At 39.4% G+C, this 24,548-nt stretch overlaps 1 protein-coding gene across 2 annotated transcripts in view; it reads right to left on the bottom strand.

The window, feature by feature from the left end:
- SYTL4 (synaptotagmin like 4) overlaps positions 1-24,473 on the bottom strand; it is a 212,061-nt gene extending 187,588 nt beyond the window's left edge. For both annotated transcript variants that reach the window (XM_040467248.1, XM_040467249.1), the window contains exons 1-3: positions 24,059-24,473; positions 21,589-21,776; positions 21,438-21,498 (exon numbers count right to left, since the gene is read on the bottom strand). The gene's annotated coding sequence lies outside the window, so the exon portion shown is untranslated. The remainder of the gene's footprint in view (positions 1-21,437; positions 21,499-21,588; positions 21,777-24,058) is intronic.
- Between the last annotated feature and the right edge of the window lie 75 nt (positions 24,474-24,548).

Genomic DNA, 24,548 nt, shown 5'->3' with positions numbered 1-24,548 from the left:
CTGTTCAAGGATCAACTGTAAATAAAATAGAGTCCCTAAAAACAATCAAAAATATCATGAAACTGTGAGCTGGTTCTTTGAAAAGATAAACAAAATTGATAAAACTTTAACCAGACCCATTAAGAAAAAGACAAAGAAAACCCAAATAAAATCAGAAATGAAAGAGGTTACAACTGGGGCGCTTATGAAGTAAGTGTCTGACTTCGGCTCAGGTCATGATTTCACAGTCTGTGAGTTCAAGCCCCACATCAGGCCTGTGCTGACAGCTCAGAGCCTGGAGCCTGCTTCAGGTTCTGGGTTTCCCTATTTCTCTGCTCCTCCCCTGTTGTGCTCTGTGTCTGTATCTCAAAAGTAAATAAATGTTTTTTTTTTCTCCTTCTTAAAGCTTTTATTGGATTTTTGGAGGAAGATGGCGGTGTAGGAGGACGCTGGGCTCACCGCGTCCTATTGACCACTTAGCTTCCAACCACATCTGCCTAAATAACCCAGAAAACTGCCAGAAGACTAGCAGAACAGACTCTCCAGAGCCAAGCATAGACGAGAGGCCCACGGAAGAGGGTAGGAAGGGCGAGAGGTAGTGCACACTCCACGGACTGGCAGAAAGGAGCCGGGGCGGTGGAGGGGCAGCCCGACTGGCAAGGCAGAGTGCCCGAGTCTGGCTTGCAAAAGTGGAGGGACCGAACGGCCTCTGTACACCTTGTGGATCCACCCTGGCTAATACGCCAGATCCCATCGAAGCAGCACCACAAGCCTGGCAGTGTGCAAGTGGCCCAGACAGGGGCCACACCACTCCACAGTGAGTCCTGCCCCCGGCACAGGGGAAGATAAGGTACCCACCAGTCTGACTGTGGCCCCAGAGGTGGGCTGGGAACAGACATCAGGTCTGACTGCAGCCCCGCCCACCAACACAAGTTACTCCAGACAGCACAGAGGAACAGCCCTGCAGTTCTACACCACTCCAGGGACTATCCAAAATGACGAAACAGAAGAATTCTCCTCAAAAGAAACTCCAGGAAGTAGCAACAGCTAACGAACTGATCAAAAACGATTTAAGCAATAAAACAGAAAGGAAATTTAGAATACTAGTCATAAAATTAATCGCTGGGCTTGAAAAAAGTGTAAAGGACAGCAGAGAATCTATTACTACAGAGATCAAGGGACTAAGAAACAGTCAGGAGGAGCTAAAAAATGCTATAAATGAGCTGCAAAATAAAATGGATGCAACCACAGCTCGGACTGAAGAGACAGAGGAGAGAAAAGGGGAATTAGAAGACAAAATTATGGAAAAAGAAGAAGCTGAATAGGGGCACTTGTACCCCAATGTTTATAGCAGCACTCTCAACAATAGCCAAATTATGGAAAGAGCCTAAATGTCCATCAACTGATGAATGGATAAAGAAATTGTGGTTTATATACACAATGGAATACTACGTGGCAATGAGAAAGAATGAAATATGGCCCTTTGTAGCAACATGGATGGAATTGGAGAGTGTTATGCTAAGTGAAATAAGCCATACAGAGAAAGACAGACACCATATGGTTTCACTCTTATGTGGATCCTGAGAAACTTAACAGAAACCCATGGGGGAAGGCAAGGAAAAAAAAAAGAGGTTAGAGTGGAAGAGAGCCAAAGCATATGAGACTGTTAAAAACTGAGAACAAACTGAGGGTTGATGGGGGGTGGGAGGGAGCGGAGGGTGGGTGATGGGTATTGAGGAGGGCACCGTTTGGGATGAGCACTGGGTGTTGTATGGAAACCAATTTGACAATAAACTTCATGTATTGAAAAAATAAAACATAAATTTAAAAATTTTAAAAAAAGGAAAAAGAAGAAGCTGAGAAAAGGAGAGATAAAAATATCCAGGAGTATGAGGGGAGAATTAGAGAACTAAGTGACACAATTAAACGTAATAACATACGCATAATTGGGATTCCAGAGGAGGAAGAGAGAGGGAAAGGTGCTGAAAGTGTACTTGAAGAAATCATAGCTGAGAACTTCCCTGATCTGGGGAAGGAAAAAGGCACTGAAATCCAAGAGGCACAAAGAACTCAGATGTAACTTGAAACGATGTCCTGCATGACATATCATTGGTCAAACTGGCATAATACAAGGATAAAGAGAAAATTCTGAAAGAAGCTAGGGATACACATGCTCTAACATATAAAGGGAGACTGGTAAGACTAGTGACAGATTTATCTACTGAAACTTGGCAGGCCAGAAAGGAATGGCAGGAAATCTTCAATGTGATAAACAGAAAAAATATTCAGCCGAGAAACCCTTATCCAGCAAGTCTGTCATTTAGAATAGAAGGAGAGATAAAGGTCTTCCCAAACAAACAAAAACTGAAGGAATTCGTCACCACTAAACCAGCCCTACAAGAGATCCTAAGGGGGATCCTGTGAGACAAGGTACCAGAGATATCACTACAAGCATGAAACCTACAGACATCACAATGACTCTAAACACATATCTTTCTATAATAACACTGAATCTAAATGGACTAAATGCTCCAACCAAAAGACACAGGGTATCAGAATGGATAAAAAGACAAGACCCATCTATTTGCTGTCTACAAGAGACACATTTTAGACCTGAGGACACCTTCAGATTGAAAGTGAGAGGATGGAGAACTATCTACGATGCTACTGGAAGCCAAAAGAAACCTGGAGTAGCCATACTTATATCAGACAAACTACACTTTAAATTAAAGGCTGTAACAAGAGAGGAAGAAGGGCATTATATAATAATTACAGGGTCTATCCATCAGGAAGAGCTAACAATTATAAATGTCTATGCGCCAAATACGGGAGCCCCCAAATATATAAAACAAGTAATCACAAACATAAGCAACCGTATTGATAAGAATGTGGTAATTGCAGGACACTTTAATACTCCACTTATAACAATGGGTAGATCATCTAGACACATGATCAATAAAGAAACAAGAGCCCTGAATGATACATTGGATCAGATGGACTTGACAGATATATTTAGAACTCTGCATCCCGAAGCAACAGAATGTACTTTGTTCTCGAGTGCACATGGAACATTCCCTCTGCCCCTCTCCCGTTCATGCTCGGTCTCTCTCTGTCCCAAAAATAAATAAACGTTCAAAATGATGAAATGGAAGAATTCCCCTCAAAAGAATCTCCAGGAAATAGCGACAGCTAACGAACTGATCAAAAACGATTTAAACAATATAACAGAAAGTGAATTTAGAATAATAGTCATAAAATTAATCGCTGGGCTTGAAAACAGTATAAAGGACAGCAGAGAATCTATTGCTACAGAGATCAAGGGACTAAGGAACAGCCAGGAGGAGCTAAAAAATGCTATTAATGAACTGCAAAATAAAATGGAGACGACCATGGCTCGGATTGAAGAGGCAGAGGAGAGAATAGGTGAAAAAGAAGATAAATTATGCAAAAAGAAGAAGCTGAGAAAAAGAGAGATAAAAAGTCCAGGAGTATGAGGGGAAAATTAGAGAACTAAGTGATGCACTAAAGAGAAATAATCTATGCATAATTGGTATTCCAGAGGAGGAACAGAGAGGGAAAGGTGCTGAAGGTGTACTTGAAAAAATCATAGCTGAGAACTTCCCTGATCTGGGGAAGGAAAAAGGCATTGAAATCCAAGAGGCACAGAGAACTCCCTTCAGACATAACTTGAATTGATCTTCTGCACGACATATCATAGTGAAACTGGCAAAATACAAGGATAAAGAGAAAATTCTGAAAGCAGCTAGAGATAAACGTGCTCTAACATATAAAGGGAGACTTATAAGACTCGTGACGGATCTCTCTACTGAAACTTGGCAGGCCAGAAAGGAATGGCAGGAAATCTTCAATGTGCTGAACAGAAAAAATATGCAGCCGAGAATCCTTTATCCAGCAAGTGTGTCATTTAGAATAGAAGGAGAGATAAAGGTCTTCCCAAATAAACAAAAACTGAAGGAATTCATCACCACTAAACCAGCCCTACAAGAGATCCTAAGGGGGATCCTGTGAGACAAAGTATCAGAGACAAAGTATCATCACTACAAGCATGAAAACTACAGACATCACAATGACTCTAAACCCACACCTTTTTATAAAAACACTGAATATAAATGGACTAAATGCGCCAACCAAAAGACATGGGGTATTAGAATGGATAAAAAAAACAAGACCCATCTGTTTGCTCTCTCCAAGAGACTCATTTTAGACGTGAGGACACCTTCACATTGAAAGTGAGGGGATGGATAACTATTTATCATGCCACTGTAAGTCAAAAGAAAGCTGGAGTAGCCATACTTACTTATATCAGACAAACTAGACTTTAAATTAAAGGCTGTAACAAGAGACAAACAAGGGCATTATATAATAATTACAGGGTCTATCCATCAGGAAGAGCTAACAATTATAAATGTCTATGTGCCAAATATGATAGCCCCCAAATATATAAAACAATTTAATCACAAACATAATCAACTTTATTGATAAGAATGTGGTCATTGCAGGGGACTTTAATACCCCACTTACAGCAATGGACAGATCATCTAGACACACGGTCAATAAAGAAACAAGGGCCCTGAATGACACATTGGATCAGATAGACTTGACAGATATATTTAGAACTCTGCATCCCAAAGCAACAGAATATACTTTCTTCTCCAGTGCACATGGAACATTCTCCAAGATAGATCACATACTGGGTCACAAAACAGCCCTTCATAAGTATACAAGACTTGAGATCCTACCATGCATACTTTCAGACAACAATGCTATGAAGCTTGAAATCAACCACAGGAAAAAGTCTGGAAAACCTCCAAAAGCGTGGAGGTTAAAGAACACCCTACTGAAGAATGAATGGGTCAACCAGGCAATTAGAGAAGAAATTTAAAAATACATGGAAACAAACGAAAATGAAAATACAACAATCCAAACGCTTTGGGATGCAGCGAAGGCAGTCCTGAGAGGAAAATACATTGCCATCCAGGCCTATCTCAAGAAACAAGAAAAATCCCAAATACAAAATCTAACAGCACACCTAAAGGAAATAAAAGCAGAACAGCAAAAACAGCCTAAACCCAGCAGAAGAAGAGAAATAATAAAGATCAGAGCAGAAATAAACAAAATAGAATCTAAAAAAACTGTAGAGCAGATCAATGAAACCAAGAGTTGGTTTCTTGAAAAAATAAACAAAATTGATAAACCTCTAGCCAGGCTTCTCAAAAAGAAAAGGGAGATGACCCAAATAGATAAAATCATGAGTGAAAATGGAATTATGACAACCAATCCCTCAGAGATACAAACAATTATCAGGGAATACTATGAAAAATTATATGCCAACAAACTGGACAACCTGGAAGAAATGGACAAATTCCTAAACACACACACACTTCCAAAACTCAATCAGGAGGAAATAGAAAGCTTGAACAGACCCATAACCAGCAAAGAAATTGAATGAGTTATAAAAATCTCCCAACAAATAAGAGTCCAGGACCAGATGGCTTCCCAGGGGAATTCTACCAGACATTTAAAGCAGAAATAATACCTATCCTTCTCAAGCTATTCCAAAAAATAGAAACGGAAGGAAAACTTCCAGACTCATTCTATGAAGCGAGTATGACTTTCATTCCCAAACCAGACAGAGACCCCACAAAAAAAGAGATCTAAAGGCCAATATCCCTGATGAATATGGATGCAAAAATTCTCAATAAGATACTAGCAAATCGAATTCAACAGCATATAAAAAGAATTATTCACCATGATCAAGTGGGATTCATTCCTGGGATGCAGGGCTGGTTCAACATTCACAAATCAATCAATGTGATACATCACATTAATAAAACAAAAGAGAAGAACCATAGGATCCTGTCAATCGATGCAGAAAAAGCATTTGACAAAATTCAGCATCCTTTCTTAATAAAAACCCTTGAGAAAGTCAGGATAGAAGGAACATACTTAAACATCATAAAAGCCATTTATGAAAAGCCCACAGCTAACGTTATCCTCAATGGGGAAAAACTGAGAGCTTCTTCCCTGAGATCAGGAACACGACAGGGATGTCCACTCTCACCGCTGTTGTGTAACATAGTGTTGGAACTTCTAGCATCAGCAATCAGACAACAAAAGGAAATCAAAGGCATCCAAATTGGCAAAGATGAAGTCAAGCTTTCGCTTTTTGCAGATGACATGATATTATACATGGAAAATCCGATAGACTCCAACAAAAGTCTGCTAGAACTAATACATGAATTCTGCAAAGTCACAGGATACAAAATCAATGTACAGAAATCAGTTGCATTCTTATACACTAACAATGAAGCCACAGAAAGAGAAATAAAGAAACTGATCCCATTCACAATTGCACCAAGAAGCATAAAATACCTAGGAATAAACCTAACCAAAGATGTAAAGATGTGTATGCTGAAAAATATAGAAAGCTTATGAAGGAAATTGAAGAAGATATAAAGAAATGGAAAAACATTCCGTGTTCATGGACTGGAAGAATAAATACTGTTAAAATGTCAATACTACCCAGAGCTATCTACACATTCAATGAATTCCCAATCAAAATTGCACCAGCATTCTTCTCAAAGCTAGAACAAGTAATCCCAAAATTTGTATGGAAACACAAAAGGACCCAAATAGCCAAAGTAATTTTGAAGAAGACAAAAGCAGGAGGCATCAAAAGCAGGAGACTTTAGCCTCTACTACAAAGCTGTAATCATCAAGAGAAACAGACACGTCGAACAATGGAATAGTATAGAAACCCCAGAACTACACCCACAAAAGTATGGCCAACTAATCTTTGACAAAGCAGGAAAGAATATCCAACGGAAAAAAGACAGTCTTTTTAACAAATGGTGCTGGGAGAACTGGACAGCAACATGCAGAAGGTTGAAACTAGACCACTTTCTTGCACCACTCACAAAAATAAACTCAAAATGGATAAAGGACCTGAATGTGAGACAGGAAACCATCAAAACCCTAGAGGAGAAAGCAGGAAAAAACCTCTCTGACCTCAGCCGCAGCAATTTCTTCCTTGACACATCCCCAAGGGCAAGGGAATTAAAAGCAAAAATGAACTATTGGGACCTCATGAAGATAAAAAGCTTCTGCACAGCAAAGGAAACAAGCAACAAAACTAAAAGGCAACCAACGGAATGAGAAAAGATATTTGCAAATGACATATGGGACAAAGGGCTAGTATCCAACTATAAAGAACTCACCAAACTCCACACCTGAAAAACAAATAACCCAGTGAAGAAATGGGCAGAAAACATGAATAGACACTTCTCTAAAGAAGACATCCAGATGGCCAACAGGCACATGAAAAGATGCTCAAAATCGCTCCTCATGAGGGAAATACAAATCAAAACCACACTCAGATATCACATCATGCCAGTCAGTGTGGCTAAAATGAAAAAATCAGGAGACTATAGATTTGCTGGAGAGGATGTGGAGAAACGGAAGCCCTTGCACTGTTGGTGGGAATGCAAACTGGTGCAGCCACTCTCGAAAACAGTGTGGAGGTTCTTCAAAAAATTAAAAAGAGACCTAACCTATGACCCAGCAATAGCACTGCTAGGAATTTACCCAAGGGATACAGGAATGCTGATGCACAGGGGCACCTGTACCCCAATGTTTATAGCAGCACTCTCTACAATAGCCAAATTATGGAAAGAGCCTACATGTCCATCAACTGATGAATGGATAAAGAAATTGTGGTTTATATACACAATGGAATACTACATAGCAAAGAGAAAGAATGAAATATGGCCCTTTGTAGCAACGTGGATGGAACTGGAGAGTGTTATGTTAAGTGAAATAAGTCATACAGAGGAAGACAGATACCATATGTTTTCACTCTTATGTGGATCCTGAGAAACTTAACAGAAGTCTATGGGGGAGGGGGAAAAAAAGAGGTTAGAGAGGGAGAGAGCCAAAGCATAAGAGACTCTTAAAAACTGAAAAGAAACTGAGGGTTGATGGGGGGTGGGAGGGCAGGGAGGGTGGGTGATGGGTATTGAGGAGGGCAACTTTTGGGATGAGCACTGGGTGTTGTATGGTAACCAATTTGACAATACATTTCATATTAAAAAAAAAAAAAAACTTTTATGTGTGTAGCAACAATTCCGGGTTTAACTTAAGCAGTGTCCATGATAGAAGCATCTCTTCCCCTTTTTAAAATCAGAAAATCTATACTCCTCAAGGAAAGGATTAAACGTTATTAAAAATTTTTTAAAAAGGAGTTACACCCAGCAGCAGAGTAATACAAATGATTATAAGACACTATTACAAAAAAATTATATGCCAACAAACTGGACAAAAAAATTATAAATGCCTAGAAACATACGCTGCTCCTAAACTGAATCAGTAATAAATAGAAAATCTGAACAAACCAATTACTAGTAACAAAATTCAATCAGTAATCCAAAAAATCACAGCAAACAGAAGTCCAGGACCAGATGGCTTCACAGGTGAATTCTACTAAACATTTATGGAAGAGTTAATACCTATCTTTTACAAACTGTTCCAAGAAATAGAAGAGGAAGAAATATTTTCAAATTCATTCTGTAAGATTAGCACTACCCTAATACCAAAACCAGACAAAGACACAACAAAAAAATTTACAGACCAGTATCTCTTCTGATGGACAATGATGCAAAAATCCTGACCAAATTATTAGCAAACCAAATTCAACAATACATTAAAATACATTAAAACAATACATTAAACTGCTTAAGTTAAACCTGGAATTGTTGCTACACAGATAATAAAAGTTTTTTTTTTTAATACGATCAAATGGGATTTATCCTAGGGATGCATGGATGGTTCAATATCTGCAAACCAATCAACGTGAAACGCCATATTAACAAAATAAAGGATACAAATCATATGTTCATCTCAGTAGATGCAAAAAAAGCATTTGACTAAATTCAATATCCATTCAGAATAAAAATTTTCAAAAAAGAGCGTTTAGAGGGAACAAACCTCAACATGATAAAGACATTATATGACAATCCCACAGACAACATCATAATCAATCATAAAAAGCTAAAAGCTCTTCCACTAAGATCAGGAACAGGACAAGGATGTCTACTCCCATCATTTTCACTGAACATAGTACTGAAGTCCTAGACACAGCAATCAGACAAAAGAAAGGGATAAAAGCCATCTAAATTGGTAAGGAAGAAGTAAGTAAAAACTGTCACTATCTACTGACTGCATAGAAAACCCTAAAAATTCCACCAAAAAACTATTTGATGTAATAAATGAATTCAGTAAAGTTTCAGGATACAAAAATATAAAGAAATCTGTTGTGTTTCTATACACTACTAATTAAATAGCAGTAAGAAAACAATACAATTTATAATTGTACCAATGAGGATACAATACCTACGAATAAACTTAATCAAGGAAGTGAAAAACCTGTACTGTGAAAACTTTAAAACATTGATGAAAGAAATTGAAGACTACACAAAGAAAAAGAAACAGAAAGACATTGCATGCTCATGGATTGGGAGAAGAAATATTGTTAAAACGTCCAAGCCACCCAAAGCAATCTACAGATCCAATGCAATCTTTAGCAAAATACCAACATTTTTCACATGACTAGAACAAATAATCCTATAATTTGTATGGGAACATAAAAGACCCCAAATAGCCAAAGCAATCTGTAAAAAGAAGAACAAAGCTGGAGGTATAACAATCACAGATTTTAAGATACACTACAAAGCTTTAGTAATCAAAATAGCATGGTAATGGCACAAAAAGATACATAGATGAATGGAACAGAAGACCCAGAAATAAACCCATGTTTATATGGACAATTCTATGACAAATTACAAGAATATACAATGGCGAAGGGCACCTGGGTGGCTCAGTTGGTTAAGTGTCCGACTCTTGATTTTGGCTCAGGTCATGATCTCACTATTCATGAGATCAAACCCTGTGTCGGGCTCTATGCTGACAGCGCATGGAGCCTGCTTGAGATTCCCTCTCTGCCCATCTCTTTGCCCATCCCCCACTGATGCACATGCACTCACTCTCTTTCAAAATAAAGAAACATTTTTTTTTATAAAAGAATATACAATGGAAGAAGACATTCTCTTCAATAAATGGTGCTGAGAAAACTGGACAGCTACATGCAAAGGAATGAAACTGGACCACTTTCTAACACCATACACAAAAATATATTCAAAATGGGTTAAAGACCTAAATGCGAGACATGAAACCATAAAGTCCTAGAGGAAAACATATGCAATAATATCGTTAACATCAGTCAAGGCAGTATTTTTCTAGATATGCCTCCTCAGGCAAGGGAACCAAAAGCAAAATTAATCTATTGGGACTACACCAAAATAAAAAGCTTTTGTACAGTGAAGGAAACCATCAACAAAACAAAAAGGCAACCTATTGAATGGAAGAAGATATTTGCAGATGATATATCTATAGGCACCTAACATCCATAACCAGCTAACATCCAAAATATATAAAGAATTTCTACAACTCAATACCACAGAAACAAAGAATCCAATTAAAAAATGGGCAGAGGACCCGAACAGTTTTCCAAAGAAGATATACAGACAGCCAATAGACACATGGAAAGATGCTCAACATCACTAATTATCAGGGAAATACAAATCAAAACCACAATGAGATATCACCTCACACACCTGTCAAAACAAAAAATAAGTTTTAGCAAGAATGTGGACAAAAGGAAGCCTTGTGTGTTGTTGATGGGAATAGAAAGTAGTGAAACTATGTGGAAAATAGTATGAAGGTTCCTCAAAAAATTAGAAATAGAATTACCATATGATCCAGTAATTCCACTACCAGGTATTTACCCAAAGAAAACAAAAACATTAACTTGAAAAGATATATGCACCCGTAGGTTTACTGCAGCATTATTTACAATAGCCTAGATATGGATGCAACCCAAGTGTCCATCCATAGATGAGTGGATGATGAAGATGTGATACACACACACACACACACACACACACACACACACACACAATGGAATATTACTCAGCCATAAAAAAGAATGAGATTTTACCATTTGCAACCATACCAATGGACATAGGAAGTATATAAGGCTAAGTGAAATAAGTCAGAGAAAGACAAATGCCATATGATTTCACTGATATGTATATTTTAAGACACAAAACAAATGAACCATCTAAGAGACCATCAAAAAACCAAACTCTTAAAATACAAAACTGTTAGTTGCCAGAGAGGATATGGGTGGGAGGAGGGGTGAAATAAAGAGAATCAAGAGTACAGCTATCTCGGGGGGTGCCTGAGTGGCTCAGTCAGTTAAGTGTTTGACTTCAGCTTAGGTCATGCTCTCACAGCTCATGAGTTCAAGCCCTGCTTCGAGCCCTGTGCTGACAGCTCAGAGCCTGGAGCCTGCTTTGGATTCTGTGTCTCCATCTCTCTCTGCCCTTCACGAACTCAGGCTTGTGCCCTCTCTCTCTCTCTCTTTCTCTCTCTCTCTCTCTCTCTCAAAAGTAAATTAACATTAAAAAATTTACAAAAAAAAGAGTACACTTATCTCGGGACACCTGGGTGGCTCAGTCAGTTAAGCATCTGACTTAGGCTCAGGTCATGATCTCATGGTTTCTGAGTTTGAGCCCCGCATCGAGTTCTACGGTGACAGCTCAAAGCCTGGAACCTGCTTCAGATTCTCTGCCTCCATCTCTCTCTGCCCCTCCACCGTTTGCTCATGCATGCTCTCTTTCAAAAACAAACATTTTTTTTCAAAAGCGTAAACTTATCCTGATGGCAAGAGTAATGTACATAATTGTTGAATCGTTATACTGTATTGCTGAAAGTCATAACACTGTATGTTAATTTTACATCAATACAATTACACATGGATATCTTTAAAGAAGAGTAAACTTAACAAAGGAGGTGCTTTTAATGCTAAAAACTACAGGGGCACCTGGGTGGCTTGGTCGGTTAAGCGTCTGACTTCGGCTCACTTCATGATCTTGCAGTCTGAGTTTGAGCCCCCGTGTCAGGCTCTGTGATGACAGCTCAGAGCCTGGAGCCTGCTTCCGTTTCTGTGTCTCCCTCTCTCTCTGCCCTTACCCCACTCATGCATGTGTGCGCGCGCACGCGCTCTCTCTCTCTCTCAAAAATAAATATTTAAAAAAAATTTAAATGCTAAACTCTACAAAAGGATTCTGAAAGAAATTAAGGAATACATAAATAGAAAGACACCTCATGTTCATGAGTTGGGAGATTTGATATTGTTTTGATGCTAATACCACTGAAAGCGACCTACAAATTCAAAGCAATCCCTAGTAAACTCCCAATGACATTTTTGCAGAGATAGAAAAATCTATCATAAAATTCACATGGAATCTCAAGGGATTCTGAATAGTCACAATAATCTTGAAAAAGAAAAAAGTTTGAGGTCTCACACTTCCTTATTTCAGAACTTACTACAAAACTATAATAATCCAAATAGTTTGATACTGGCATATAGACAGACATGTAGATCAATGAACTAGAGAGCCCAAAAATAAACTCTCACATTTATGTTCAAATGACTTTCAACAAGTGTGCCAAAACCATCCAATGGGGGAAAAAAAGCAGTCTTCCAACAAATAGTGCTGGGACAACTGGATATCCATATGCAAAAGGATGAAGTTGAACCCTTATCTAAACCACATACAAAATTATCTCAAGTTAGATCAAAGACCTAAATGTAACAGCTAAACCTATGAAACTCTTAGAAGAAATATAGGAGAAAAGTTTCATGACATTGGATTTGACAAAGAGTTCTTAGATATGACACCAAATGCACAGGCAACAAATAAAAAAGATAAGTTAGACTCCATCAGAATTAAAACCTTTTGTGCTTCAAAGGATACTATCAACAGAGAAAAGGCTACATACAAAGTGGGAAAAAATATTTGCAAGTTATATATCTGACAAGGGATAAGTATCCAGTATAAAAAAAAATACTACAACTCAAGAACAAAAAAACAACCCAATTAAAAAATAGAAAAGGGGGAGGAGTTAAGATGGTGGAGGTGTATGGGGACCCTAAGCTGGTCTTGTCCCTAGAACACAGCTAGATATCAAATCATTCTAAACACCCAAAACATCAACCAGAGGTCTGAGAGAACAAAAACTGCAAGTCTACAAGTATAAAAGCAACCACGTTTTAGAAGGTAGGAGATGTGAGAGTTCACTTGGGGGAGACATAACTGTGGGTACAGTGGCGGGGAGGGAGCATGCCTATGGAAGCTACTACAAACTATCATAAGCAGCAGAGCGCAAAATATGAACTTTTAGAAGTCCACTACTGTGGCAGATGCGCCTGACTTAAACATGCTCAGGTGGTGACGTAGGGCAAAATCCCAGGACTGACAAGGTGATCTGAGGATCCCTTGGGTCACAAGAAGGATGGCTGGCACCAACGTGCTTCACTGTTTTCAGGCATAGGAGTCAGGACTCTGGTTGAGGGCAACGAGCCAGGGTGCCAGCTTTCTGCTCCATTTTACCATGAACTCTGAATGGCTGCACGGTTCAAAATTGCTACACAGTTGTGCAACCATACTCCTTACATGGCAAGCAAACGGCAAAAGTGCCCCAAGACCCTCCCCCAGAAGAACAACACAGGTCCATGCCACAGAAGTCCCTAAAATTTGGTGATCTGAAACTCAGTCATACACCTGAGACAAAAAACTTGGACACAGGCAGGGTGAACACAGGGTCTGATGGAAACCAGGAAGACAAGACGGGTGACTGATTGCTCTTCTGTGAAGAGTGGGGGATGCGAACTTCCAGCTCCAGGGCTAGAGAGAGGGGTGCCACCACATTCATCCCAACCATCAGCACTAAAAGTCTTCAGGGAGCAAAACAGCGCCAGTGAGCTGGCCAGGAAGCACCCAGATTAGGGAAGTACCAGATTAGGAAGCACCGCTTACACTAAGCCCCACGCCCCTGAGTCCTGCAGGTGCATCTCCACTAGGGCAGGTCCACCTGAGAATCAGTGTAACAGGCCTCTCCCCTAGAAGACCAGCACAAACAACTCACTTGTGCCAAGTCTACTGATCATAGAGTGCTGCAAAGCCTAATCTGGTGAAGAACACAGATATCAAAATCCAAGAAGCACTGAAAATTCCCACTAACTTCAACAAAAGCTGACCATTGCCAAGGCATATGATAGTCAAATTCACAAACTACAGACAAGGAAAGAATCCTGAAAGCAGTGAGGGAAAGACAGTCTTTAACCTACAAGGGTAGAGAGATCAGGTTCACAGCAGATCTGTCAACAGAAACCTAGCAGGCCAGAAAGGAATGGCAGGATATATTCAATATGCTGAATGGGGAAAATATGCAGCCAGGAAGTCTTTGTCCAGAATGGCCATCATTCAGAATAGAAAGAGAAATAATGAGTTTCCCAAACAAACAAAAACTAAGTTTGTGACCACTAAACCAGCCATGTAAGAAATTTTGAGGGCTCTTTGAGTGGAAAAAAAAAAAAAAGACCAAAAGCAACAATGACTAGAAAGTACCAGAGAACATCACCAGAAACACCAACTCTACAGGCAAAACAATGGCACTAAATTCACATCTTTCAATAATCACTCTGAATGTAAATGGACTAAATGTTCCAACAAAAGACATAGGGTATCAGAATGGATAAGAAAACAAGACCCATCTATATACTGCCTACAAGACATTCATTTTAGACCTAAAGACACCTGCAGATTGAAAGTGAGGGGATGGAGAACCATCTATCATGCTAATGGACATTGAAAGAAAGCTGGAGTACCTATACTTATATCAGACAAACTAGATTTAAAGAAAAATTCTTAATGTTTATTTATTTTTGAGAGAGACACAGAGCATGAGCGGGGGAGGTGAAGGGAGAGAAGGAGACAAAGAATCTGAAGCAGGCTCCAGGCTCTGGGCTGTCAGCATAAAGCCATACACAGGGCTCCAACCCACAAACCACAAGATCATGACCTGAGCTGAAGTTGGACATTTAACCTATGGAGCCAACCAGGTGTCCCCAACAAACTAGATTTTAAAACAAAGACTGTAACAAGACATGAAGAAGGGCATGATATCATAATTAAGGGGTCTATCCATCAAGAAGATCTAACAATTGTAAATATTAATGCCCCCAAGTTGGCACCCAAAATATATAAATCAATTAATAACAAACACAAACAAACTCTTTGATAATAATACAATAATTGTAAGGGACTTCAGCACCCTACTTACAGCAATGGACAGCTCAGCTAAGCAGAAAATCAACAAGGAAACAATGGCTTTGTATGACACACTGGACCGGATGGACTTAACAGATATATTCAGAACATTTCATCCTAAAGCAGAATATACATTCTTCTCAAGTGCACATGGAACATTATCCAAAATAAATCACATACTGGGTTACAAACCAGCCCTCAACAAACACAAAAGGACTGAGATCATATCATGCATATTTTCAGACCACAATGCTATGAAACTTGAAGTCAACCACAAGAAAAAATTTGGAAAGCCCTCAAATACATGGAGGTTAAAGGACATCATACTAAAGAATAAGTAGGTTGAGGTGCCTGGGTGGCTCAGTGGGTTAAGCGTCTGACTTCGGCTCAGGTCATGATCTCATGGTTCCTGAGTTTAAGCCCTGCATCAGGCTCCCTGCTGTCAGCACAGAGCCTGCTTCAGATCCTCTGTCTCCCTCCCTCTTAGCCCCTCTCCCGCCTGTGCTTGCTTGCACTCTCTCTCTCAAAAATGAACATTAAAAGAAGAGTGAACTTGTTAACCATGAAATTAAAGAAGAAATTAAATACATGGAAGCAAATGAAAACACCATAGTCCTAAACCTTTGGGATGCAGCCAAGGCAGTCCTAAGAGGGAATTATATTACAATACAGGCCCATCTCAGGAAGCAAGACAGGTCTCAAATATACAACCTAGCTAGCCTTATACCTAAAGGGGCTATACAAGTAACAAATAAAGCCTAAAGCCAGCAGAAGAGAAATACTAAAGAACAGAGCAGACATAAATGACACAGAATCAAAAACAACAGTAGAACCTATCAATGATACTATGAGCCAGTTTTTTAAAGAACAAAATTGATAAACCCCTAGTCAGACTTCTCAAAAAGAAAAAAGGACCTAAAGAGATAAAATCACGAATGAAAGAGGAGACATGATAACCAACACCACAGAAATAGAAACAATTACTAGAGAAAACTATGAAAAATTATATGCCAACAAACTGGGTAATCAAGAAGAAATGGAAATATTCCTAGAAACTTACAAACTACCAAAACTGAAACAGGAAGAAATAGAAAATCTGAACAGACCCATAACCAGCAAAGAAATTGAAACAGTAATCAAAAACCTCCCAACAAACAAAAGTCCTAGGCCTGATGGTTTCCCTGGGGAATTCTACTAGACACTTAAATGAAGAGTTAATACCTATTTTTCTCAAACTGTTTCAAAAGATAGAAATGAAAGGAAAACTTCCAAACTCAGTCTACAAAGCCAGCATTACCTTGACTCCAAAACCAGAGACCCCACTAAAAAGATAAGTTACAGGCCAATATCCCTGATGAACACAGATGTAAAAATTTTCAATAAAATATTAGCAAATCAAATTCAACAGAACATTAAAAGAATTTACCATGATCAAATGGGGTGTATTCTTGGGCTGTATACAGGGTTGGTGCAATATCTGCAAATCAATCAACGTGATATACCACATTAATAAAAGAAAGGATAAGAAGCATACGATCCTGTCAATATATGCAGAAAAAGCATTTGACAAAATACAGCATCCATTCTTGATTAAAACCTTCAACAAAGTAGGGATAGATGGAATATACCTCAACATCATAAAGGCCATATACAAAAGACACACAGCTCACATTGTCCTCAATGGGGAAAACCGAGTACCTTTTCCCTATGGTTAGGAACAAGACAAGGATGTCCACTCTCACCATTACTATTTAACACAGTATTGAAAGTTTTAACCTCAGCAATCAGACAACAAAAAGAAATAAAAGGCATCCAAATTGAAGAATTCAAACTTTCACTATTTTCAGATGATATAATCCTCTATGTAGAAAATTCAAAAGACTCCACCAAAACACTGCTAGAAGTAATACATGAATTCAGCAGTCACAGGATATAAAATCAACATGCAGAAATCTGTTGCATTTCTATACACCAATAATGAAGCAGCAGAAAATGAAATCAAGGAATCAACCCCATTCGCAATTGCACCAAAAACAATTAGATATCTAGGAATAAACCTAACCAAGAGGTAAAAGATCTGAACTATCTAAACTATAGAAGACTTATGCAAGAAATTGAAGAGGACACAAAGAAATGGAAAAGTATTCCATGCTCATGGATTGGAAAAACAAATTGTTAAAATGTCAATACTACCCAAAGCAATCTATACATTTAATGCAATCCCTATCAAAACACCATCAGAATTTCTCACAGAGCTAGAACAAACAATCCTAAAATTTGTATAGAACCATAAATTACCCCAAATAGCCAAAGCAATTCTGAAAAAGAAAAACTAAACTGGAGGCATCATGATTCCAGATTTTAAGCTCTAGTACAAAGCTTTAGTCATGAAGACAATATAGTACTGGCACAAAAACAGAGACATAGGTCAATGGAACAGAACAGAAAATCCAGAAATGGACCTACAACTATATGGTCAATTCACCTTCAACAAAAGAGGAAAGACTATCCAAAGGAAAAAAGACACTCTCTTCAACAAATGGTTTTGGGAAAACTGGACAGCAACATGCAGAAGACTGAAACTGGACCATTTTCTTACACCATATGCAAAAATTAATTCAAAATGGATGAAAAGACCTAAATGTGAGATAGAATACCATCAAAATCCCAGAGGAGAACAAAGGCAGCAACCTGTTTGACCTTGGCTACAGCAACTTCCTACTAGACACATCACCAGCGACAAGGTAAACAAAAGCAAATATGCACTATTAGGACTTCATCAAGATAAATAGCTTCTGCACAGCTAAGAAAACAATCAATGAAACTAAAAGGCAACCGACAGAATGAGAGAAGATATTTGCAAACGACATATGTAAAAAATGGTTAGCATCCAAAATCTATAAAAAACTTATCAAAACACCCAAAAAGCAAATAATTCAGTTCAGAAATAGGCAGGGGCTCCAGGGTGGCTCAGTCGGTTATGTGTCTGACTCTTGATTTCCACTCAGGTTATGATCTCATAGTCATGAGAACAAGCCCCATATCAGGCTCCATGCTGACCACATGGACTGTGCTTGGGATTCTCTCTCTTCCTCTCTTTGTCCCCCCCAACCCGCAGTCTCTCTCTCCATCTCTCTCAAAATAAATAAAAAGAAAAGAGAAATGGGCAGAAGACATGAATAGACATTTTCCAAAGAAGACATCCAGATGGCTAACCAACACATGAAATATGCTCAATATCACTCATCATCAGGGAAATACAAATCAAAACCACAATGAGCCACCACCTCACACCTGTCAGAATAGCTAAAATTAACAACACAGTAAACAACAGGTGTTGGCAAGGATGCAGGGAAAGGGGAACTGTCTTGCACTGTTGGTAGGAATGCAAACTAGTACAGCCACTCTGGAGAACATATGGAGGTTCCTCAAAAACCTAAAAATAGAATTACCCTACAATCCAGCAATTGCACTATTAGGTATTTACCCAAAGGATACAAAAATACTAATTTGAGGGTGTACATGCACCCCAAGGTTTATAGCAGCACTATCAACAATAGCCAAAATATGAAGAGAGCCCAAATGTCCACTGACTGATAAATGGATAAAGAAGATGTGGTATATATATATACAATGGAATATTACTCAGCCATCAAAATAGAATAAACCTTGCAATTTGCAATGATGTGAATGGAGCTAGAATGTACTATGCTAAGTAAAAGACAAATACTGTATGATTTCACTCATATGTGGAATTTAAGAAACAAAACAGATCATATGATTTCACTCATGTGGAATTTAAGAAACAAAACAGATGAACATATGGGAAGGGAGAGGGAAAGATGAGAGAGGGAAACAAACCACAAAAGACTCTTAATGATAGAGAACAAACTGAGGGTTGATGGAAGGAGGTGGGTGAGGAATGGGCTAGATGGGTGATGGGTATTAAAAAGGGCACTTTTTATGATGAGCACTGGGTGTTGTATGTGACTAATCACTTAAGTCTCCTCCTGAAACCAATATTGCACTATATTCTAAACTTTAAATTAAAAAAATAAGAAAAGGACCCAAATATACATTTTTCCAGAAAAGACATATAAGTGGCCAATAGCATATGAAAAGATGTTCAACCTTACTCATCACTAGGTATGAGATAATAGAAAATACACATACAGGTCTCTGCACCTGATTCTCCATTTAGAATTCCTAAAACCCTTATAATTTCAAAGTGATAAAAGCACAAGGAGTGTCTCTTATTCTAATATTTGGTCTTTGATGCCATCCCTGATACAGGGCTCCTACGTCCCTTGTAAATTCCTAAGTGATAACTGTATTAGGGGCATCTTTTGCCATAATGAAGCAACTCTGGGTGGGCTCCTGGATGGGGGCTGGTCACCAAATAACCAAGCCATAATTAGATGTTGGAATTGTCAGCCCCTCCACCCCTATCCCCCAGAGAGGGAAGTGAGGCTGGAAATGGAGTTAGTGATTGATCTTGCCTAAGTGATGAAGTAGGTAGGGAGTTCATAGAGCTTCCAGGTAGGTGAACACATCCATATACCAATAGGGTCACACATCCCAACTCCACAAGGACAGAAGCTCCTGCACTCAGGACCTTCCCAGACTTCACCCTATGAATCTCTTCACCTGGCTGTTCATCTGTATCCTTTATCATATCCTTTATTTTTTTTTATTTTTTAATGTTTATTTATTTTTGAAGGAGAGAAAGAGTGTGAGCAGGGGAAAGGCAGAGAGAGAGGGAGACGCAGAATCCAAAGCAGGCTCCAGGCTCTGAGCTGTCAGCACAGAAGCCCGACACGAGGCTCAAACCCACAGGCCCCCGTCATATCCTTTAATAAACTAGTAAATATTAGCAACTATTTTCCTGAGGTCTGTGAGCTGCTCTAGCAAAGTAACTGAACCCAAGTTTATAGCCAGTCAGTCAGAAGCACAGGTGACAACTTAAACTTGCAACTGCCATCTGAAATGGCGTAAGGGCAGTCTTGTGGGATTAGCCGTTAACCTGTGGGAATCTGACACTATCTCCAGGTGTCAGAATTGAGTTACACTATGGGACACCCAGCTAGTGTTACAGAGAATTGCTTGCTGTGGGGAAAAATTCCCACACATTTGGCAACCAGAAATGTGAAAAGTAAATTATTCTGAGTGAAAATAAAGGAGACAGGAGAGGAGAACAGTAGGTTTTCCAATATAGTAGTGAAATGCAAATCAAAACCACAATGGAATACACTTCACACCTATTAGGGTGGCTTTTACTCAAAAAAGAAATAAGTAAATAAAAAATATTGGTGAGGATGAAATGGGAACCCCTACGTATTGCTGATGGGAATGTGAAATGGTGAAGCCTCTGTGGCAAATGGTATGGTAGTTCCTCAAAAAATTAAACATAGAATTACCACACGATCTAGCAATTACACCTCTGGATATATACCCAAAAGAATTTAAAGCAGGAACTCAAACACAATACGTATTTGTACTCCCATGTTCATAGCAACATTATCCACAATAGCCAAAAGATGGAAGCGACCCAAGTGTCCATAAAAGGATGAATGGATAAACAAATTTTGTTATGTACAGACAACAGAATATTACTCAGTCTTAAGAGGGAAGGAAATTCTGGCACATGCTACAACACGGATGAACCTTGAAGACACTACGCTAAGTGAAATAAGCCCGTCACAAAAGGAAAAATAGTGTTAAGATTCCACTTACATGAGGTACTTAAAGTAGTCAAATTTATAGACACAGAGAGTAGCATGATGGCTGCCAGGGGCTGATGGGAGGCAAGAATGGGGGATTAATGTTTAATGGTATGGAGTTTCTATTTGGGAAAATACAGAGGTTCTAGAGATGAATAATGATGATGGTTGGACAATGTGAATATACTTAATGCCACTGAATTGTACACTTAAAAATGGTTAAAATGGTAAATTTTGTTACATATACTTTGCCACAACAACAAATATATAGAGCACACTTTTAAACAATCTCCCCGGTTTTGTGAGACTCAAGTACGATCTATGTAGAAAAGCTCTGTAACCTATACAGCCCTTCACAAATATTAGCTCTTTCTAATCACTATCACCCTGTTTCCCCCAACCTGATAGCATTATCTACATGTTCTATCTAGCCATGCTCACCCAGAAGCACACTGTTGGAGTTTAAGTGTGGTACAGTGATATCCACCTTTGTTTTGCTAAACCCTGGGTTCCATGTGTCAATGCAACAGTCTCCCAGAATTCTGGTTCTGAAACAGAACAAGCCCACCAAAGACATAAGTTTTAGACAAGCCTGATTGGATTCTAGAGAAAAAATTCAAGAGACTTCCTCCTCTTACCCAGCTTTCCCCAATGCTTGGTTTGGAAGCAGTTATCATTCAGCAGCAAGAGGTCACCATGCCATTGTCAACAACAAGGAAAATCTTACCCCAATTCAGTTGACCACCTAACTCCCTGGCCTGCTACCAAGCAATGTACCTCAGAAGGCAGCCCTTAAGCAGGTGAACAATCTTGAATCTTCTGGATTCTAGGAAACAAATAGAGGAAATGTAGTCATTAAGCATCAACTGAGAAAAGTAATTAGATAATAAAAATGAAAATGCTAAAATCTAAAGACCACATGATCAGCTTTGATGGACTGCACAATTCTCCACATTGTAGCTTCAGAGATGAACCCTCAAATACTCATAGAAAGTAAAAATATTGCTGCAGAACCAGTGTGATAATGCAGTAGTGCAAAACTTAGAATGATGTTTCTGGAAAGCAAGCCAAATGGAACCTACAAACAAATACTGAGCAAGATCTGTGTCAGCATTTAGGTGCTCTCTGAGAGCCCCAAGTTTCCTTAACTATTACATGTGCTGCTTACTGAGAATTTCTCCTAACATAGGTAATGCTACAGTGCTATCTGAAATCTTTTTCATGCAATGATGTATACTCAGGAGTTCCTGCCTTTGCAGATAGTCCCTGGAGGACCAATGAGGGATTTTATTCCATGGCTCTTTGAGGAGCTTTAAATGCACATCAAACATGAAGTAGTACTTAGCCCAGCCTTGGAAATTTGACTTTCTACGGCCAAGTCTCTGTACCCTCACATTCTCTTTTTTTTTAATATGAAATTTATTATCAAATTGGTTTCCATACAACACCCAGTGCTCCTCCCAACAGGCGCCCTCCTCAATGCCCATCCCCCATCAACCCTCAGTTTTTAAGAGTCTCTTATGGTTTGCCTCCTTCCCTCTCTTTTTTTTCTCCTTCTCCTCCCCCATGGTCTTAAGTTTCTCAGGATCCACAGAAGATTGAAACATATGGTATCTGTCTTTCTCTGTATGGCTTATTTCACTTAGCATAACACTCTCCAGTTCCATCTACGTTGCTACAAAAGACCATATTTCATTCTTTCTCATTGCCACGTAGTACTCCATTGTGTATATAAACCACAATTTCTTTATCCATTCATCAGTTGATGGACATTTAGGCTCTTTCCATAATTTGGCTATTGTTGAGAGTGCTGCTATAAACATTGGGGTACAAGTGTCCCTACACATCAGCACTCCTGTATCCCTTGGGTAAATTCCTAGCAGTGCTATTGCTGGGTCATAGGGTAGATCTATTTTTAATTTTTTGAGGAACCTCCACACTGTTTTCCAGAGTGGCTGCACCAGTTTGCATTCCCACCAACAGTGCAAGAGGGTTCCCGTTTCTCCACATCCTCTCCAGCATCTATAGTCTCCTGATTTGTTCATTTTGGCCACTCTGACTGGCGTGAGGTGATATCTGAGTGTGGTTTTGATTTGTATTTCCCTGATGAGGAGTGACGTCGAGCATCTTTTCATGTGTCTATTGTGTGCCCTCACAGTCTTGAATGTCATTGCTTCTTCACTTATACTTATCCAAGATTCTTAGTATCATCCACAAGACTAAATAAGAACTCAAGATTTTTTGACAAAACTTTCTGCCAATGCCCACAAATCTTGGCTGTGGTTTCCCAAATTCTTTGATTCTCCACCATTAACCCTTTCTCTTGTGCGCAAAGCCCATAAATACTTATTCTATATATAGTCCCATTTGTGTACAAATGCATCTTTCCTAGTTTTCCCCCCTACCTCTTCATACTGCACCTATATTTTTGTGTTAACTCAGGTTCAGTCATAACAGCTATGACAGCATCAGACACTTTACCTTCTGCCTTCATTTTGCTATAACCTATTGGCTAAAGATGTATGTCGCTTTGGGAGTGTTGCAGTGATGGAAAAAGACTCAAAGGGACAACAGTGAGGCAGGGGACACCAGCACAGATCCTATAAATAGAACCCAAATATACAAAAGCAAAAGCTTATGAAACATCCCTTGCACACACCTCTTTTATAACCAGTTGAGTAGGACTGGTTGATGAAGTGAAAGAACCAACAATCCCTTCTCCACAAATGATTGATGGCAGCACAACAAGCCCCTGGCTACAGATGCCTCAACATATTCTTGGGTGGTTCATTGTTGTGAGTCATTGGCCCACCATCACCAGGTCAAATGCTCGAAGCTCCTTTCCAAAAATGGTAATAAATTTGGGGCCATTCATATTCCCTCAGTTATAATGGGAGGAAATAGGTACAGCAGTTAAGCATTCAGTCTCTGAGCCAAAGCGACCCGAGTTCAAATCATGCTTTAGCCGCTTGTTGAGTACCAACAGTCAACGATCTTTTCTTATACCCCACTTGTCCAAGCCCTCGGCCACCTCGCTCCCTCACCACCACCAAGCACAGGGTGTCCGGGGACTACACAAGAGCAGACAGGAATCTGTTCTCCCTTTACCTGTCCATCTCCTCAGCTATGTTGCCGCCTTGAAGTTGAGCGCTCCTCATTCTCTCATTCCCTAGACTGCCGCGACTCTCCTCATATTCCACCAAACACTCCAGCTAAATTTACAAAATAACAGGCACGCTGCTGGAGTGGAACCAAGCACTTCCTTTCCCTAACAAGGCGGAACTAAAGTGAAAGTGCCAAGGTTGTTAGCAAATGACTGCCCTGTTACCATGGTAAAGCGGCTGTCGCCATCTTTATTGTGATCGATGATTCCTCGTGTCGGTGTAAGAATAAATGAATAATAAAGATTTCCACAAACTAAAAGCCTTCCTTCAAGTTAGTCTGGGCCGGCACAAACGTAGGTCGGAACGGAGTTATCCTCAGGAAGCAGCCCAGCCCGGAGTGGTTAATGCTTTCGTGGACTGATAGCTGCTGCTGACGGAATGACGCCAGGGGAGGGGCCATGCGTACGCCCAGGCCAGTTGCTTCCGGCTTACGC

Source organism: Herpailurus yagouaroundi, unplaced genomic scaffold (assembly GCF_014898765.1).
Source record: "Herpailurus yagouaroundi ecotype Mexico unplaced genomic scaffold, PumYag 67383, whole genome shotgun sequence".
NCBI classification, from domain to species: domain Eukaryota; kingdom Metazoa; phylum Chordata; class Mammalia; order Carnivora; family Felidae; genus Herpailurus; species Herpailurus yagouaroundi.
This window is presented reverse-complemented; position numbering and strand designations above follow the sequence as displayed.